Source organism: Nicotiana tabacum, chromosome 18, assembly GCF_000715075.1.
Source record: "Nicotiana tabacum cultivar K326 chromosome 18, ASM71507v2, whole genome shotgun sequence".
Lineage (NCBI taxonomy): Eukaryota > Viridiplantae > Streptophyta > Magnoliopsida > Solanales > Solanaceae > Nicotiana > Nicotiana tabacum.
Genome location: NC_134097.1, coordinates 59,880,274 through 59,900,682, shown reverse-complemented (window position 1 = coordinate 59,900,682; position 20,409 = coordinate 59,880,274).

The window sequence follows — 20,409 nt, the reverse complement described above, 5'->3', positions numbered from 1 at the left end:
AAAGAGTCAGCAAGTTTAGCATATAAAATAAGGCAAGACATGAATAGTCAGGAATCGACACATAACTTCAACAAAACAAAGGTTAAACAACACTGATTCAATGAGAAAGGTACATGTCTTGATATGAATAGTCAGGATGAACACAAGCATATAGAATCAGTGAATTGAACTAAGAAATTCAGTAGAAGCATATTAGGACAAGAAAATCACGAGAAATCACAAGAACCCAAAGCAAGAACACAATCAGATGTCCCAGTACTCAGAAACCAAATGAAGAACCCTAAAAATTAGGGCTTTCAGTACAAGAGAGCTAAGGTTGTAAAAGACTTATAAATTTAGTCAAAACATATGAGAAGCGGAAGATTAAACATAAAAAGTCATCAAACATTTTGTAAAAAAAATTCTAGAAACCCTAGTTTAGAAAAGATGAAAATCACTTGAAAATCATACGATTCTTGTAAAGAACCTCAAGGTTGCTGTAAAACTCACATGAAACAAATCCAAATCATCTTAGATTTGTACAGATCTAAGAGGTTTAGAAAAGAAATTAGGGTTTCGAAGAGAACAACACAGAGGTGAAGAAACATGTTAAGAAACCCATAGATCGTAGTCAATATAGGATGATCTTACTCGGAATCACACTGGAACGGCCTAAAACAGGTGAGAAAGGAACCATAGATGCAAGTCAACTAGCCCTGGTCCCTTGAGGACCCTGGAGATGGCAAGACTAATGTGAGGGAGACCATTGGAGGCCTGGGGTGGTGAGAGATCATCATAGATAGCCATGGACGAGGGTCAGTGAGGTTTGATTAGGGTTAGGTTTTAGAGCATTTGAGAGTAGAGAGGGGTTTCAGGGCGACGGATAGTGTAAAATGATAGGGTTTGGGGGGGGTTCTTTTGGGTTTATTTTAGGAAGGATCGTTTGTGGCCGTTGATCTTTATGATCAATACGAGATTAAAGGGTATTGGGGCCAGATCGGGTCTTCAGGGTTTGGGTTGGGTAATTTAATTGGGGATTGGGCTGGTAATTGGGTTAAATTGGGGCTGAAATTTAAAATAAAATAGGCTAGATTTTAAATAGCCACTTTTAATAGTTATATAATTTATAAAAATAATAAATGATTTCCAAAAAAATATTTTCGTGTACTAAAATGATTTAAAATATTTCTAATATTTTAAAAATATAAAAGACCATTTTATGCATCAATAATGTAATTATATGTTAACATGAGCTATTATTGCAAAGATATGCAATTTAGCCTAAAAATATAAATATAGTTACAAAAAATGTACTAAAAATGTTTAAACAATATTTTGAAATAAATAAAGAATTTAGATGACTAAATCACCACAAAAATAATTTGAAGGATAATTATTGAAAATTTTATAAATAGAAGAGAAGAAATAAATCAATTTGGAGCTTTTACAAATTATAGAAAAATTATAAAAATGCTTATATGTGCTATTTTGAAAATATATATATGTATTAAAAATATATGAGAAAAAATTAGGTATCAACAGACCGTGATCAATTATTGCCGAATTTGTAGTAGTGAATTTCAATGAAAAATATGTTTCAAACACTCTTCTATAAGAACTTAACTTTTGGAAAGAAAAGATTGCTTGAAATTCTTTAAAAAACCTTGAAGCCCATTCGCCCTCTTTTGAGGATGGTGACAATCCAAAACCATTATTTAAAACTAAGAAGAGTTTAATCTTATCGGCACATGACAATGAATAGACCACCAATCCATGTCGGAGATGCAGCATATTCTCTATTTTGATTTGGATCGTACCATCAGATTATACAATTTCAAACCAAATTATCAACAAGTTGAGACGTATAATATACCATCCTATTTAGTAAAATAATTCTTTTCATTTTATTATGACTTACTTTTTATCTAACCTCTTATTTTTTATAGTGTTTTATCCGAAAAACGGATAGAGTTAAATTTGTACGTAGTTCAAAATAGCACATATGCAGTTATAAGCATGCATAAATATTTTTATAATTTTTCTATAATTTTTAAAAGCTCCAAATTGATTTATTTCTTCTCTTTTATTTATAAAATTTCCAATAATTATCCTTCAAATTATTTTTGTGTTGATTTAGTCATCTAAATTCTTTATTTATGCCAAAATATTGTTTAAACATTTTTAGTACATTTTTGTAATTATATTTACATTTTTAGGCTAAATTGCATATCTTTGCAATAATAGCTCATGTTAACGTATATACATTATTGATGCATAAAATAATTTTTTATATTTTTAAAATGTTAAAGAACTATTTTAAATCATTTTAGTATACGAAAATATTTTTTTGGAAATCATTTACTATTTTTATAAATTATATAACTATTAAAAGTGACTATTTAAAATCTAGCCTATTTTATTTTCAATTTCAGACCTAATTTAACCCAATTACCAGCCCAATCCCCAATTAAATTACCCAGCCCATATTCTGAAGACCCGATTCGGCCCCAATACCCTTTAATCTCGGCCGTTGATCATAAAGATCAGTGGCCACAAACGATCCTTCCTAAAATAAACCCAAAAGACCCCCCCCCCCAACCCTATCATTTTACACTACTTGCCGCCCTGAAACCCCTCTCTACTCTCAAACACTCTAAAACCTAACCCTAATCAAACCTCACTGACCCTCGTCCATGGCTGTCTACAATGATCTCTCACCACCCCCAGGCCTCTAATGGTCTCCCTCACATTAGTCTTGCCATCTCCAGGGTCCTTAAGGGACCAGGCTAGTTAACTTGTGTAAGCACGTGATTTTTGACCCTCCCCGGGAATTTTTACATTCTTAGCTTAAATATTTAATTTAGGACTGTATAGCTATTTTAACTATTTTTACTTTATTTCGTTGCAAAAAGAGAAAAATTTCAAAAAATATATATATAAATTTTAGTTTATGTATCTCTCATAAACTTGAAAAATACAAAAATTGCACTTTATTTTTGTACTTTATATAATTTCGAAAATTGCAAAATATAAATAAAATATAGTTCTATTAAGGTTTTTTTAGTCATTTTAACTTTGAAAAATACAAAAATATTACCTCATATTCTATCTTAATATTTAAAACGAAAATTACAAAAATAGTTTCATTAATATTTGGTAGCTATTTTAAATCTTGAAAAAATATTTAAAAAGATATAGTTTTGTAGCTATTTTAAATCTTGAAAAAATATTTAAAAAGATATAGTTTTGTTCAAATACTATTTATATTTTTGGTAGTTATTTTGCTTACATAAGACTAGTTAAGCAACGTGTTCCTATTTCTCGGGTCCGGGCAAAAGAATAATATTCGGGTTCAAACTAACCGATTTTAGGCCTAATTTTCGGACCTAGCCCACAATAAACCGTGTCCAGGACACGTGGGGAACCCCACCACGCGTGGGGGACATATGCCTTGAACCCCACCACGCGTGGGGCTCATTTTTCTTGGCAAAACATTACAAAACACGGACAAAGGCAAAGGCATGGGGAGGACTTTGAATATTTTGGAAAAAGACTGTTCACGCTTCTTCTTCTTAAAGAAGAAGAAGCAGAAACCCTAAAGACCATCGGCAAAAACCACCCAACACCACCCGACCACTCCCCTGACGCTAAACCACCACCAAACAGACCCCAAAACCACCGTCAACCTCCCCGCGTCCAAACCCAACACCAGTCCAACTCCATCACCCTACTATCCAAACGAACGCCGGAAAACAAACGAGCTCCACCTCCGTCAACCGCCATACCATCACCTTCCCCCAGCACCACGACCAACAGCGTCTCGCCTGCGTCGTCCAAACTACCAGCCCGACGAGTAGCAGCAGCGTCGTCACCTTTACTGCCTCCTCGCCACTGTCCTCACCTTCCCGGCGTAACCCACCAAACCAGTCGTGACACTCACCTTACGTCCGAACGACATCGCCATCTTCCTCCGTGAACCCACCATGGCTGCCTCCACCAGCTCCCTCCATTGAAACCAGCTCCACACGCATCTCGTTCACCACCCAAATCGTCTCGACCTTACCCCAAAACCACCAGTCCGCCATAACCACCACCCAAACGACCACCCTACTGTCCGAACGACCCCTTTGCTTCATATCCACGTACCAACTGCTGCGTCAAAAAATATACAGCAGCCACCAACATTCTTGGGCGTTGACAGTTTAGGGGTCCAAGCTTTCCATCGAGGTCGTCTTTGGTTTGTCGAGGTGTTAGTCCGAGGTTTCATCGTTGTTCCGCGTCCAGTGAGGTCTAGTTTGAATTCCGTCGGGGTCGTGTTTGTCGTCCTGAGTTGGCCGAGGTTCAAAGGTTAGTATACCTCGATGTATTAGATAAAGGAACTTTACATTAAATGTTCGAAGATGCAATATATAAATTGATATGATGATTTTTGCTTATGTTTCACCGTATGCATTTTAGTTCATTTTTGTGTTATGTTATTATTGTTTACTTGATATCATTTGATTTAGTTGTATTAGTAGTCCTAAGACACAGTTTGACGTTGATTCGCTCGTCCCTTCGTTGTCTCAGTTTATTTGGACAAAATTAGTATTAGTACATGTTGTTACTACGCCCGAAACACTCATTCGCTTAACTTCTTTTATTAAATCTTGACAAGCTATGAGATTGTAGTGGTAAAGAAGCCGTAAGGTTTAGTATTGTTAAAGGCGTAAAAATGGCATCCGTTAAAAATATAAAAAATAAAAAAAATAATAATAAAAATAAATAAATAAAAAACGGGACAAGCTTCGCCAAAAAATAAAAAAAATGTACAGATTGCGGAGCCCTCATAAAAATATATGCATTAAATACTTGGATTTTGGGTCGGGCCGTTTAGCGAATTTCACGGCCCTACCCCAAAATAATAATGCGCTAGTTGCTTCAGGCGCGCCTTTAATAATTTAATTCTTCTAAACTCGGGTGCACATTTATGTGACCCAAATCTAAATCTCAACGGAATCGAAATGTGTCTCTACTCACGGGTATATTGATTATGGCGTGACCCGAGATGCATTTCCATGACGTTGTAAATTCCTTTTAATAATAAATGAGACAAGCCTCGACAAACAAAATGTAGAAGCTGCGGGGCCCTCTAAATGTATATATATATTAAAAATACTTAGAATCCGGGACATGCCGTTTAGCAAATTTTACGGCCTTCCCCAAAATAATAACACGATAGTCTCTTTAGGCGCGTGTTTAATAATCTATTTTCTTAAACTTGGGTGTGCATTTCATGTGACCCAAATCCAAATCTCAAAACATCAAATAAAATGCGTTCCGGATTGTGGGTGCATTTCATGTGACGCAATCCAAAGACGTGTTTTAAGCGATGTTCACATTCTTTTGAAATAACAATAATAAAGCGGTAAAAAGTTGAAATTGGCACATTGGTTCATAATTGTATTTAAAATCAGATAAATAAGCCGAATATAAAAGTTGAGCGACCGTGCTAGAACCACGGAACTCGGGAAGCCTAACACCTTCTCCCGGGTTAACAGAATTCCTTATCCGGATTTCTGGTACGCAGACTGTAATATAGAGTTATTCTTTTCCTCGATTCGAGATTAAAATTGGTGACTTGGGACACCCTAAATCTCCCAAGTGGCGACTCTGAAATAAATAAACAAATCCCGTTTCGATTGTCCTTTAATTGGAAAAAACTCCCCTGCGCCCCCTTCGGGCGCGGAAAAAGGAGGTGTGACAGCTCTGGCGACTCTGCTGGGGATCATAACCCAGAACCACTGGTTCAGGGTTAAGAATTCGAGCTTAGAATAATTGTTGTTATTTGGCTTTATTTATTATCTGATTTTTACATGATATATGCTTAATGTGCTAAATGATGCTTTTACCGCTTTAATATTATCTGAATTGTGTATATAAAACTGCTACGAAACCCTTCTTTCTGAGTCTTCTGAATTTATGGTGTACACGTGCGCGTGACCCACCTTTCTGTTAAAGTCATACCAAATAGAACGAGGTTCGGACAAGTTGCTAAGCCGGTGAAGCTTCTGTATTCCCGGTACGCTGCCCCCTCGGCTCGAGCTGTCCGCTCGGGTAAGCCAGGTCTAGAACAAACACCCAGGTTCTGAACCTAGTATAACAAAGCCACATGCCGGATCCCTAGTAGGAACGTTTATTTGCATCATGTGCATTTGACTTAGGGGACTCAACACAAGGGTTGGGTCCGTCTAGGACAAGCAACCTGAAAATAATAGACCAGCTTTTGGCATCCTATGTGCTACATGTTGTATTTAGTCAAGGGCGAATGGGTCATTTGGTCATTTTCAGCATGATGTTATTTTAATCAAAGCATGGGGAACATTTGTGGAATCCAAGAAGCCTTGGAATTCCCTATGTCCCCCACGCTTGCTTTTTGGAAAACACATGGGGAACATTTGTGGAATCCAAGAAGTCTTGGAATTCCCATATGTCCCCCACGCTTCATATGTTGGAAAAAGCGCATGGGAAACATTTGCGAAATCCAAGATGTCTTGGAAATCCTTATGTTTCCCATGCCACATTTTGAAAATAACAATAAATATAAAAAAATAAAAAATACATATAAAAACAAGGCATGAAAATTCAAAAGATTTTGTATGTTGTCATCATTTTTCACAAATTAGAAAATTGTGAAAAGATGAGGGAATGGCAGTATAGAGATATAACTTCTTATTTTTAGAAAGAAAAAAAAACAAATGTCCAAGTAGTGTCGAAGCTCTGCCGAAATTTTGAGAATAAAAAATAAAAAATATATGTCTTATTAGTTTGTTTTATAAAAAAAAAAGCATTAATAGAAAAGAAAATTGTTTGTCTTGCCATAAAAATGAAAAAAAAGAGTCTTGTTTTTAAAATATGTGTTATTTATTTGTTTATGAAAATGACAAAATTAAAATAATCCAAAAATATTTTCTCCATTATTGGCTTCTCTAGGAAGTCTTTCTAATTGTTTTCAAAAAATAATATAATATAAAATAAAAAAAAAAAGCAAATCCGAAAATATTTTGATTCTTTTTTCAAAACTGAAAAGAAGATTCAAAATTCAAAAAAAAAAACATTTTGAGAAAGCATTTCTTTTATTAAAAGTAAAATTCCGAAAAAATATTTTCTTCTTCTTCTTTAGAATAAAGAAAAAAAAGAGCAAATGAAAATTCAAAAAATATACCTTAGAAGTGTTTCGTTTTAAAAGAAAATCAATCAAAAAAAATGCTTCCTTTCTTCTTTTAAAGTAGTTCTTGTGCCCGAACTACGCGGGTTTGATTCTCACCGGATGTGAGATACGTAGGCAACCCTCATCAGGTCCAACCCCCCCTTTTGCTAAAAAGCCAAAAACAAATAATAATGAAAAACAAAAAAAAAACATGTCAAAGATTTTTAATTTTGTCGTAAATAAGTCTAGTGATGTAACTTCCCCCTTTTACAAAAAATATAGCAAAAACAAATCTGTCAAATTTTAATTGTCATAAAGAAGTCGGGTGCCGCTGTTTTATCAAGACGTGGCCGAATGTTCCCGAAAGGGACGCCGGAAGGCTGACTTTGCATAAACAGCCACCTTTGGGTCATGATTAGGATTGTTGGTCCAGTTGACCCACACAACCTTAAAAAGCTTCGTCCCCGAGACGTCGAAAGACCGTGTTTGCAATACAAGGTTTTTATCACAATTTGAAAAAAAAACAAAGAGTCAACGGTCGGGTGAATGCCGTTTGGATGTTTAGTCAAAAAAAAAATATGAAAAATAAAATAAGCCGAGCCAGCTTCGGCCGCGTCTTAAACCGTTCTTGCCGAAATAGCCTTAGAGTATCTTTCAGTTGTCGAAAGGTTATTTTCGTAAAAGAATGGATAAGTTTGTAAAGTGTCAAAATAATCTTCCCCGGCCTCAAAATTCATGTGAAATTTGGAAGGGGTCACATTTGCAAAAATAACCATTTGGTTGCATTTGTCGAACAGAGAAAGGGAGCTGGAATTTTGTTTTTGAGTCTACCAATCTTTTGATTAGAACATGCGGTTTGTTTGATTTTCAAGTTTGCGGGTCATCTTTAAATCCTTGAAACCCAGTTTGTTTCAAATATGAAAATTGAAAAAATGTTCATTATTGTTTATCTTTTATTGGTCCGAACTACGCAAGGTCTGATTCATGCGGGGTCATGATACATAGGCAATCTCCATAAGATTCGACCGCCAGTAATAAAGAAAAAGAAAATACAAAATAGAATAAATACAGGGGTTCCCAAAGTACTTCAAAGGGGCAAATAAGCAAGCCAGGGTGACGCATGTTGTTTGAAGCAAAGCATGTTAGAAACGGTTAACTGCCTAGGGGCATTGCATCCTCAATGTGTTGTTATCAAATCTGTTACACTCTAAACGCTAACAAGTTTGTTGTTTTCCGAATCTCAAACAGTTAGTTGTTAAAGAATTCTGGCAACCCACCCTTACCAAACTAGATCCAAAGGACCGATAGCAACAAGCATGACTACTTCAGAGAATAGTACCGAGGAAGAAAGGCCGATGAGCCAGTTGTTAAAGGAAGCGATGGGAAAGATAGAAAGGATGGGACTAGATATGAATGCAATGCAGCTAGCTCTAGCCAAAGCACAAAAGAGCCCTGAGCCATTGGGGCACATGCCGGAATACCCTCACTCCGGCCCTTCAACAAGCCTCCGAAATCCCCGTTACCATCAAGAAAGAAGCCCTCATGATTCCCAGGCTCCACTACCCCATCAACCTCTCCCCACACCCGATATTCCCACTTTTGTGGGACCCACATCAGCCCCCTTGCACAGAACGACCAGTGAGCCATTATTTCAGGCTCACGATACGCAATACTATCCCTCTGAGCCTACATTCCATGCCCCCGAACCACATGCTTACAATCCACACTTGGAGGTACCGGCAGAGATCGAAAAACCGGTTAAAGCCCCTGAACAGGATGAGGTGTTGAGAAAGTTCAAAAGCCTGGAGCAGTCCTTCAGGAACCTGCACGGTTTGGGCAACCAGGTCAGCGTGGCCTACAAGGATCTATGCCCTTTCCCGGACGTCCAACTCCCGGCCGGGTTCAAGATGCCTAAATTTGATTTATATGAAGGGCACGGTGATCCCATGGCGCATTTGCGGGGATTCTGTAGCAAAATGAGAGGGGCAGGTGGCAAAGATGAGCTGCTGATAGCTTATTTCGGCCAAAGTCTGAGTGGATCGGCACTAGAATGGTATACCAGGCAGGATTCCAGCAGATGGTATACTTGGGATGATCTGGCGCAGGCTTTCGCAGGTCATTTCCAGTACAATCTCGAGATAGTCCCTGACCGTCTCACATTGCTGAGGACTGGAAAGAAGCCTGGGGAAAGTTTTCGTGAGTTTGGTTTCCGCTGGAGAGAACAAGCGGCCAGAGTTGATCCTCCCATGAGAGAGGAAGAAATGGTGGACTACTTCTTGCAAACATTGGATCCAACCTACTTTGGTCACTTGGTGACAACGGTTGGGAAATCCTTCAATGAAGTGGTAAAGATAGGGGTCATGATAGAGGAGGGCCTAAGGTCTAACAAGATCCTAAATTACTCAGCGCTTAAGGCAACGACCCAGGCTATTCAGAGCGGCACGGGAGGTGCACGCGAGGTCGCATCAGTCGAAGCAGGTACTGGGTCCAAATTCAGAGGTCCTTCATCTCACTACCAGCCCAAACCCAGTCATCCAAATTATCCACGCACTCCATACAACCTTCCACAACCCTACTACCCACCATCAGAGCCACTCTTTTCAGCCTATCATGCCCAAGCCTGCCCCCGAGCTCCATATAATCCGCCTCAATATTATCCTCCAAACAAGGTCCGGTCGCAGGGTCAACCATCAGGTCACCCCCGCTGGCAAGAGCCAGCACCACGTAATGTATTCTTGCCTTCACATCGTTTCCAAGCACCCAACGACCCTAGAAAACAGGGGCATGGGGGAAAACAAAGGCAAGAAAACAATTTCACGCCAATTGGGGAGTCCTACGCAAGTTTGTTTGAAAAGCTAAAGCTTTCAGGACTGATTGAGCCACTCCTTGGCTATACTCCAGATCCATATGCAAAAGGGTTCAATCCTGTTGTACGATGCATGTACCACTCTAATGTCCAAGGACATAGCATTGAAGACTGTCGTTCTTTGAAAAAGGAAGTCGAAAGAATGATTCAGGAAGGGGCAATTGTGATCGACGACAGTGACAGGGAGCAGGCGAATCATCTTGAGAACTTGTTGATTGATGTTGATAATACTGAAGTTGGGGAGGGTCTTGGCAATGTTGATATAGAGCTCAATGGCTAAAATGTCATGCTTTGCAGTTGGAAGATACTCCATTTTGGGTCAGCCGGAGATGCCGTGCTTGGATAGTTGGAAAGACACTCCATTTTGGGTCAACCGGAGAGGATCTTTGATGGTCTATTTTGTTGTCATTTCCATTGTTCGGATTATTAGGATTGTAATTCGGATTTGTTTTGTGTCAATATCTTTCCGCTTATCTTTCCGTTTTGTCATAGCGGTTTGTTTAAGTTTTGTCCAAGTTGTTTAGGATTTTATTCCGGTTTGCTTTGTTTTTAAAACCATTTGTTCATTCCAATGCAAAAAATTCAGTCTTTGATTATTCCCAATCATCTTTCTGTTTAGTCATTATGTCATTTTTATTCAGCACCGATTCTAGTGACATGACATGCGCACACAGTTTGGGCCTAGTCTTTAAAGTTAATCATAAAACCCCAGAAAGGCGATCAAACCATTTAAAGAAAATAAGGACGGTTTGAGATTATTTGGAGCCCGAGTCATGTAGAACTGGGGCAAGTTAAACACAAAAAAAACCGTTAAAGAAAGATTCGCCTAAATTGGCATGAGGGTCGTTCATAATAATGAGAATGAGAGTGTCGCCCAACGATGTTTTAGAAGTGACAAATGAACAAACAGATGTTGAATATAATTGTCAAGTCCGGCACCATCGGAAGAGACTATAAATCTATTGTTTAATTGTGTTGTTTGCACTTGGCATGTGTTGAAGACTGGAATGACGAAGGCATTTTGTTCCGCTACCCAAACACTTTATCCTTCGTTAGCCCTTTGAGCCTTATTTATTTTCTTTCATACCCCTCGTTCGGAATTAGTAGCAACGAATAAAATACGCAAGCATGGCAGGTAAGAGAAAAGAAAGAAAAGAAAACAACAAAAAGGAAAAGAGAAAAGAAAAGAAAAGTGATAACAAAAAAAAAAGAAAAAAAAAGAAGAAAGTCAAATGGAAAAGAGGAATTGGGAACTACGTTTGACCTGATTCCTCAAAGAGGATACGTAGGCGCTTCACGGCTCGGTCATAGTTTTGAAAAAAATGAAAAAAACAATTAAGATATCCCCAAGCAAGAAACTGGGGCAGAGGTTGCGGTCGTTGTAAATAAATCTAATTCCGAAGGTTGTAACTAATAACCCAAAAAATTAATGTATTTTTGAGCCTTTTATACCCTTTCTTTCTAGCCTATCCAAAACCCACATTACGGTCCAAAGAAAGACCTTCCGATCAGTCTTCAAAAGTTGCCAAGTCAGACAAATGAAGAGTCTTACCGGCGAACATAACATTCTGTTCCGCAGCAGAAAGGACTCTAATCTCCAACAGAAAGAGTCATACCGGCAACACTCCAAATCCCCCAGCTGGAAAGTGATACAAATGAGAGAGTCTTATCGGTGAAAACCTTCATAGGCACCATAAGGCGATGAAAGCTGAGAGAAGAACCCAAAAATGAGAGAGACTTGATAGTGAAAACCCTCCGGGCACTACAAGTCGAATAAGATTGAGAATCAGATGGGGAATCGCCAATTGAAGATTTTGAAAGATGATTGACGGTAGAGGATAAGCCACATACGCATGTCATGGCCATTAGAGTCGGTATCTGCATTTGATAGGGTTTTTATATATAGTTTCTTTCGTTAAAGAGTCATGTTTTTTTCCCCTTTATCTTTATATTCTGTTCCCTTTTATCTTTCTCCTTTCATAGAAAAATCCCCAATAGAGTCTGTCTGGTCAGAACAAGTGTGAATTGACTTCAAAATATGCCATCAGCTTTCCAATTATGCCAGATGAGATCTGACTAGTGCACCCAAATGGTATAGTCGTCAAGGAACAAGCGCGAGGCCAGTGTCAAAAAGATATCCCCAAAAGAGAGTTGACAAAAATATTGATAAGTGTCAAGAGGGATACCATCGCCTTTACCAAAAGTTATAAACCTCAAGGCCAAGGCCCATGAACAAAGCAAGGAAAGCAGCGTGCATGATTTGGGGAAATTCATGCTAGACTAAAAGGTCGGGGAAATGCCAGTTTCCGAGCTATGCCACGAAGAAGAGGGATATCCCCAGCAGGAAGGGATTATGCCCAGCACATAATATCATCCCCAACAAGTTGTGGAGCACAGAGCAAGGAAGAGAGAAAGGGAAAGCCATCCCAGTAGGAGTATCACAACCAACCACCGCGTTTTAAACTAACAAAATTTTGTTTGATTTGAAGCAGGTAACGGAAATGGCATTGATGCCAGAACTGCATGCCACAAGGGATATTATCAAACTGGGGCAGAAAATTTTCCTTCCATTTAGAAAAATTTTCTGGAAGTCAGGTACCCCCAGCTGATAACATTTTATCCCCCAGCAGGTAAGTAAATAATCCCCAGCAAGTGTTGAGGTAAGACATTTTCAAGCCTTAAGGATATTTTGGGTTCGTCCGCCCTCGAACAGGATATTTTGGGTTCGTCCGCCCTCGAACAGGATATTTTGGGTTCGTCCGCCCTCGAACAGGATATTTTGGGTTCGTCCGCCCTCGAACAGGATATTTTGGGTTCGTCCGCCCTCGAATAGGATATTTTGGGTTCATCCGCCCTCGAATAGGATATTTTGGGTTCATCCACCCTCGAATAGGATATTTTGGGTTCATCCGCCCTCGAATAGGATATTTTGGGTTCATCCGCCCTCGAATAGGATATTTTGGGTTCATCCGCCCTCGAATAGGATATTTTGGGTTCATCCGCCCTCGAATAGGATATTTTGGGTTCATCCGCCCTCGAATAGGATATTTTGGGTTCATCCGCCCTCGAATAGGATATTTTGGGTTCATCCGCCTTCGAATAGGATATTTTGGGTTCATCCGCCCTCGAATAGGATTTTATTTTCAAAATTATTGATGAAGCCAGGCGCCCACCTGAATAACGAGAGGAATACATTTCAGTCTTTAAATTTCTTGACAGGCGCCCACCTGAATAACGAGAGGAATACATTTTTGTCTTTTCATTTCTGTTCTAGGTCACCCACCAGTACAATGCGGGCATATCATTTTTCATATCTTTACCACCAGGCGCCCACCTGAATAACGAGAGGAATAATTTTATGTCTTAGTTTGGACAGGCGCCCACCTGAATAACGAGAGGAATACATTTCAGTCTTTATATTTCCAGAGTTGAAGTTGGGAGCCCGCCCAGATAACAGAGGCATACATTCAGTCTTTTTATTTCAAGTGTTGAAATTGGGAGCCCGCCCATAATAACAGAGGAATACATTCAGTCTTTACTTTTAAGTGTTGAAGTTGGGAGCCCGCCCAGATAACAGAGGCATACATTCAGTCTTTACATTTCAAGTATTGAAGTTGGGAGCCCGCCCAGATAACAGAGGCATACATTCCACGTCTTTACCCATAGGAGATGTATTTCCTCCTAAAGTTTATTTTTACCCATAGGAGATGCATTTCCTCCTAAGAATAGTTCACCAATAGGAGACGCACTTCCTAAGTTCAGTTTTACCAATAGGAGACGCACTTCCTAGATCCATTGTACCAATAGGAGACGCACTTCCTAAGAAGTTTCACCAATAGGAGACGCACTTCCTAAGTTCAGTTCTACCAATAGGAGACGCACTTCCTAAGAATAGTTGTACCAATAGGAGACGCACTTCCTAAAATTCAGTTTTACCATAGGAGACGCACTTCCTAAGTTCAGTTTATCATAGGAGACACACTTCCTAAGTTCAGTTTCACCAGTAGGAGACGCACTTCCTAAGTCAGTTTCACCAACAGGAGACGCACTTCCTAAGAATAGTTTCACCCAGTAGGAGACGCACTTCCTAAGAACAGTTTTTCCCAATAGGAGACACACTTCCTAAGTTTGTTGTACCCAATAGGAGACGCACTTCCTAAGTTCAATTTTGCCATAGGAGACGCACTTCCTAAAGTCCAGTTTTACCATAGGAGACGCACTTCCTAAGTTCAGTTCTATCAATAGGAGACGCACTTCCTAAGTTTATTGTACCCACAGGAGACGCACTTCCTAAGTTTCAGTTTCACCAATAGGAGACGCACTTCCTAAGATATGTTTCACCATAGGAGACGCACTTCCTAAAGTTCAGTTTCACCATAGGAGACGCACTTCCTAAAGCAAGTTTCATCAATAGAAGACGCACTTCCTAAGTCAAGTTTATCATAGGAGACTCACTTCCTAAGTTCAGTTTTACCATAGGAGACGCACTTCCTAAGTTCAGTTTTACCATAGGAGACGCACTTCCTGAGGAGACGCACTTCCTAAGCAAGTTTTACCAGTAGGAGACGCACTTCCTAAGACAAGTTTCACCAGTAGGAGACGCACTTCCTAAGTTGATTTCACCAATAGGAGACGCACTTCCTAAGTTAAGTTCACCGATATGAGACGCACTTCCTAAGCAAGTTTCATCAATAGGAGACGCACTTACTACGTCAGTTTCACCATAGGAGACGCACTTCCTAAAGTTCAGTTTCACCATAGGAGACGCACTTCCTAAGTTCATTTCACCCATAGGAGACGCACTTCCTAAGTTTAGTTCTACCAATAGGAGACGCACTTCCTAAGTTCAGTTTTACCATTAGGAGACGCACTTCCTAAGAATAGGTTCACCAATAGGAGACGCACTTCCTAAGTTCAGTTTCACCAATAGGAGACGCACTTCCTAAGTCCATTGTACCAATAGGAGACGCACTTCCTAACCTAAGTTTCACAAGTAGGAGACGCACTTCCTAAAAAGTTTCACAAGTAGGAGACGCACTTCCTAAAAAGTTTCACCAGTAGGAGACGCACTTCCTAAGTTCAGTTTTACCATTAGGAGACGCACTTCCTAAAGTTTAGTTTTACCCCTAGGAGACGCACTTCCTAAGTTTAATTCCATGCACAGGAAACGCACTTCCTGAATTAAGTTTTCATTATTAGGAGACACACTTCCTAGTCTGGTTCGCTCAAGTTATACTTTTGCTTTAGGAGACGCACTTCCGGAATCGATATTTCGCCCTTAGGAAATGCATTTCTTAGTTTGATTCATTTTAAGTTCGACCATAGGAGACACAATTCCTAGTCCAGTTTTTTGAAGTTTACCCGTAGGAGACGCACTTCCTAATCGAGATTTTATTCATAGGAGACGCACTTCCTAGTTCTAGTCACTGAAGTTTTCACCCTTAGGAGATGCACTTCCTAGTTTTAGCTCATTCCGATTCAACCATAGAAGAAGAACTTTCTAGTTTGAGTCATTGAGGTTTTAGCAGACACATTTGCTAGCAAGAGTTTTGGTTTTACTCATAGGAGATGCACATCCTAGTCTTTAGTTTACTCTCATCATTGCATCAATAGTGTAAGTGAGTTACAATTTTGCTAACGACTCACAAATCTTCCCAGTACAAACTGGTTAGGGAATTTTGTTTGTTTTGTTTGTTTTGATTTTCAGGGACCCGCCTGTAGAACGGAGTTTGTTGCGTGTCGAAGATACAAGAAGTCAGGAGTCCGCCTGTAGAACGGAGAAACATTTTTCAAAATCAAGCAGTGACCCACTGGAAAGCAGAAGGATTACAACAGAAATCCCCAGCATTCAATCCAAGTTAGAAGCTCGCCTCAAGAACGCGAATCAATAGTCTGGGATGATCAACAGAAGCTGGTCACAAAAACAAAACAAAACAAAAAAAAAACAAGAAGAAAAAAAAAAGAAGAAAGAGAAGAGCCCAAATTACGGAAGTGGAGAACAAATGTGGTCTGCTCAAGAACTAGCACCTACAACTAGCAAGTATCAAGGTTCAGATCCAAAGTATGTATGAAGCACCATTCAAGACTCAAGACCAAGTTTCAGAAGACTTAAGAGATAGGAATCCTTGTAACTAGTAGCTGATAGGCTTAGTTAGTCTTTTTCAGTTTTCATTTTTGTTGTAATGACAGGACCGCGGACCGGAACCTCAATGGAACGGCACCTCGATCGGCTCTTCACCTCGGTACACTTCACTATCTCTCTCATATCCGAACTACACGTGGCCTGATTCCTGTAAAACCAAGGATATGTAGGCAGCTCAGATACCAGGGCTCGGTCACATTCCCTCCCTTTCCTTAGTGTAGTCCCTCCAGGTAATGGTCGGGTCAAAAAACACGACTAGTCGTTCTTTGTCGGAAAACTCTTCGTGTTTCCAGTCAAAGAGGGGCAGCTGTAAGCACGTGATTTTTGACCCTCCCCGGGAATTTTTACATTCTTAGCTTAAATATTTAATTTAGGACTGTATAGCTATTTTAACTATTTTTACTTTATTTCGTTGCAAAAAGAGAAAAATTTCAAAATATATATATATAAATTTTAGTTTATGTATCTCTCATAAACTTGAAAAATACAAAAATTGCACTTTATTTTTGTACTTTATATAATTTCGAAAAATTGCAAAATATAAATAAAATATAGTTCTATTAAGGTTTTTTTAGTCATTTTAACTTTGAAAAATACAAAAATATTACCTCATATTCTATCTTAATATTTAAAACGAAAATTACAAAAATAGTTTCATTAATATTTGGTAGCTATTTTAAATCTTGAAAAAATATTTAAAAAGATATAGTTTTGTAGCTATTTTAAATCTTGAAAAAATATTTAAAAAGATATAGTTTTGTTCAAATACTATTTATATTTTTGGTAGTTATTTTGCTTACATAGGACTAGTTAAGCAACGTGTTCCTATTTCTCGGGTCCGGGCAAAAGAATAATATTCGGGTTCAAACTACCCGGTTTTAGGCCTAATTTTCAGACCTAGCCCACAATAAACCGTGTCCAGGACACGTGGGGAACCCCACCACGCGTGGGGGACATATGCCTTGAACCCCACCACGCGTGGGGCTCATTTTTCTTGGCAAAACATTACAAAACACGGACAAAGGCAAAGGCATGGGGAGGACTTTGAATTTTTTGGAAAAAGACTGTTCATGCTTCTTCTTCTTAAAGAAGAAGAAGCAGAAACCCTAAAGACCATCGGCAAAAACCACCCAACACCACCCGACCACTTCCCCGACGCTAAACCACCACCAAACAGACCCCAAAACCACCGTCAACCTCCCCGCGTCCAAACCCAACACCAGTCCAACTCCATCACCCTACTATCCAAACGAACGCCGGAAAACAAACGAGCTCCACCTCCGTCAACCGCCATACCATCACCTTCCCCCAGCACCACGACCAACAACGTCTCGCCTGCGTCGTCCAAACTACCAGCCCGACGAGTAGCAGCAGCGTCGCCACCTTCACTGCCTCCTCGCCACTGTCCTCACCTTCCCGGCGTAACCCACCAAACCAGTCGTGACACTCACCTTACGTCCGAACGACATCGCCATCTTCCTCCGTGAACCCACCATGGCTGCTTCCACCAGCTCCCTCCATTGAAACCAGCTCCACACGCATCTCGTTCACCACCCAAATCGTCTCGACCTTACCCCAAAACCACCAGTCCGCCATAACCACCACCCAAACGACCACCCTACTGTCCAAACGACCCCTTTGCTTCATATCCACGTACCAACTGCTGCGTCAAAAAATATACAGCAGCCACCAACATTCTTGGGCGTTGACAGTTTTGGGGTCCAAGCTTTCCATCGAGGTCGTCTTTGGTTTGTCGAGGTGTTAGTCCGAGGTTTCGTCGTTGTTCCGCGTCCAGTGAGGTCTGGTTTGAATTCCGTCGGGGTCGTGTTTGTCGTCCTGAGTTGGCCGAGGTTCAAAGGTTAGTAAAGCTCGATGTATTAGATAAAGGAACTTTACATTAAATGTTCGAAGATGCAATATATAAATTGATATGATGATTTTTGCTTATGTTTCACCGTATGCATTTTAGTTCATTTTTGTGTTATGTTATTATTGTTTACTTGATATCATTTGATTTAGTTGTATTAGTAGTCCTAAGACACAGTTTGATGTTGATTCGCTCGTCCCTTCGTTGTCTCAGTTTATTTGGACAAAATTAGTATTAGTACATGTTGTTACTACGCCCGAAACACTCATTCGCTTAACTTCTTTTATTAAATCTTGACAAGCTATGAGATTGTAGTGGTAAAGAAGCCGTAAGGTTTAGTATTGTTAAAGGCGTAAAAATGGCATCCGTTAAAAATATAAAAAATAAAATAAAAAATAATAAAAATAAATAAATAAAAAACGGGACAAGCTTCGCCAAAAAATAAAAAAAATGTACAGATTGCGGAGCCCTCATAAAAATATATGCATTAAATACTTGGATTCTGGGTCGGGCCGTTTAGCGAATTTCACGGCCCTACCCCAAAATAATAATGCGCTAGTTGTTTCAGGCGCGCCTTTAATAATTTAATTCTTCTAAACTCGGGTGCACATTTATGTGACCCAAATCTAAATCTCAACGGAATCGAAATGTGTCTCTACTCACGGGTATATTGATTATGGCGTGGCCCGAGATGCATTTCCATGACGTTGTAAATTCCTTTTAATAATAAATGAGACGAGCCTCGACAAACAAAATGTAGAAGCTGCGGGGCCCTCTAAATGTATATATATATTAAAAATACTTAGAATCCGGGACATGCCGTTTAGCAAATTTTACGGCCTTCCCCAAAATAATAACACGATAGTCTCTTTAGGCGCGTGTTTAATAATCTATTTTCTTAAACTTGGGTGTGCATTTCATGTGACCCAAATCCAAATCTCAAAACATCAAATAAAATGCGTTCCGGATTGTGGGTGCATTTCATGTGACGCAATCCAAAGACGTGTTTTAAGCGATGTTCACATTCTTTTGAAATAACAATAATAAAGCGGTAAAAAGTTGAAATTGGCACATTTGTTCATAATTGTATTTAAAATCAGATAAATAAGCCGAATATAACAGTTGAGCGACCATGCTAGAACCACGGAACTCGGGAATGCCTAACACCTTCTCCCGGGTTAACAGAATTCCTTATCCGGATTTCTGGTACGCAGACTGTAATAGAGAGTCATTCTTTTCCTCGATTCGGGATTAAAATTGGTGACTTGGGACACCCTAAATCTCCCAAGTGGCGACTCTGAAATAAATAAACAAATCCCATTTCGATTGTCCTTTAATTGGAAAAAACTCCCCTGCTCCCCCTTCGGGCGCGGAAAAAGGAGGTGTGACAACTTGCATCTATGGTTCCTTTCTCGCCTGTTTCAGGCCGTTCCAATGTGATTCCGAGTAAGATCATCCTATATTGACTACGATCTATGAGTTTCTTAGCATGTTTCTTCACCTCTGTGTTGTTCTCTTCGAAACCCTAATTTCTTTTCTAAAAATCTTAGATCTGTACAAATCTAAGATGATCTGGGTTTGTTTCATGTGAGTTTTACAACGACCTTGAGGTTCTTTACAAGAATCGTATGATTTTCAAGTGATTTTCATCTTTTTCTAAAGTAGGGTTTCCGAAATTTCTTTTACAAAATGTTTGATGACTTTTTGTGTTTAATCTTCTACTTCTCATATGTTTTGACTAATTTTATAAGTCTGCTACAACCTTAGCTCTCTTGTACTGAAATCCCTAATTTTTAGGGTTCTTCGTTTGGTTTCTAAGTACTAGGACATCTGATTGTGTTCTTGCTTTGGGTTCTTGTGATTTCTCGTGATTTTCTTGTCCTAATATGCTTCTACTGAATTTCTTAGTTCAACCCGTTCACTGATTCTGTATGCTTGTATTCATCCTGACTATTCATATCAAGACCTGTACCTTTCTCATTAAATCAGTGTCGTTTAACCTTTGTTTTGTTAAAGTTATATGGTGATTCCTGACTATTCATGTCTTGCCTTATTTTATATGCTAAACTTGCTGAATCTTTCATGACTTTCTCTTTGATTGAACCTTTGATTATTCTGAATTCCTTATTTTTCTGGTTTGATTTGAACACTTTCCCTTAAACTTCTGATTCTTACCTCTCTACTCAATTTGATTGAATTACTTGCCTTAATTAATTTTCCCTTACTTTGTTCGTATTTTGCTGATTCTTGCTGATTGTTTCCTTAACTGAAACTTCTATTCATTTAGCCCTAATTACCTACTCTATACTCAAGCCTTACTTGATTCTTTTCCTTAAATACCTAGCATGTTTTACCGTTGATTTGAT